Below are 1,039 nucleotides of genomic sequence, written 5' to 3'. Positions count from 1 at the left end.
ACACTAGTGATCTGATTCACCCCATAATTAGCCAAAGAATCCACCTTCATAGTCAAAGCTTGAAGCTGAGCAGCTATAGCAGTAGTTGTATCCACTTCTGGAATTTCTACTACATTGACTTGAGGCATTCTCTGAGTTGGGTTCTGGTATTCATTAGCGGCCATCAGCTCAATTAATTCATAAGCTTCATCATAGCTTTTAGCCCATAAGGCTCCTCCTGATTTTGCATCAAGCATGGGTCTAGAAGTTGCACCCAACCCATTATAAAATCAGTTAATGATCATCCAGTCAGGCATCCCATGATGAGGACACTTCTTAAGCATCTCCTTGTAGCGATCCCAAGCCTCACACAAAGATTCTCCCGATTGCTGCGTAAATTGAGTAAGAGCATTCCTGATTGCAGCAGTCTTCTCCATAGGGAATAATTTAGTAAGAAACTTCTGAGCCAGATCTTCCCAAGTAGTAATAGAGCCTGGTGGTAGAGAATGCAACCAACACTTAGCCTTATCCCTCAGAGAGAATGGGAATGGCCCCATCTTAATAGCATCTTCAGTAACTCCATTAAACTTAAAAGTGTCGTAGATCTCGATGAAATCTCTGATGTGCATGTTGGGATCTTCTATAGGAGAACCCAAATTGAACTGAATTTTGTATCATCTGAATCGTGCTCGACTTGATTTCAAAGGTGTTAGCCGCAATGGATGGCCTGATAATGCTAGACTGAATATCATTGATCTTCGGCTTAGAATAATCCATCAAAGCCTTAGGATTCGCTGTTTGATCTCCCATTATAACTAGAGCTTCTTCTTCAACTTTCTCCTCAACAAAAACTTCTTTTTCAAATACTTCCTCCACTTTATCCAGTGTACTCTTTCGAGATCGAGAATGCGTTAGCATAAATGTTCTCTTGACTACCTGAAAAAGAAACAAGCAAATAAGTAAGTAAAATATCTGAGTCGGTGAACTTTAACGACTACTGATGACAAGCACATAAACTAAAACTTAACACCGAGTCCCCGGCAGCGGTACCAAAAACTTG

At 40.6% G+C, this 1,039-nt stretch overlaps 1 non-coding gene across 1 annotated transcript; it reads left to right on the top strand.

Moving 5' to 3' along the window:
• The first annotated feature begins 294 nt into the window (after nt 1–294).
• Nucleotides 295–401, top strand: LOC141681517 (small nucleolar RNA R71). The gene has a single exon (XR_012558951.1). It is a non-coding gene; the product is annotated as a small nucleolar RNA R71 (small nucleolar RNA).
• The last annotated feature ends 638 nt before the right edge of the window (nt 402–1,039 follow it).

Source organism: Apium graveolens, chromosome 1 (genome assembly GCF_009905375.1).
Source record: "Apium graveolens cultivar Ventura chromosome 1, ASM990537v1, whole genome shotgun sequence".
Taxonomy (NCBI): Eukaryota; Viridiplantae; Streptophyta; class Magnoliopsida; order Apiales; family Apiaceae; genus Apium; species Apium graveolens.
This window is presented reverse-complemented; position numbering and strand designations above follow the sequence as displayed.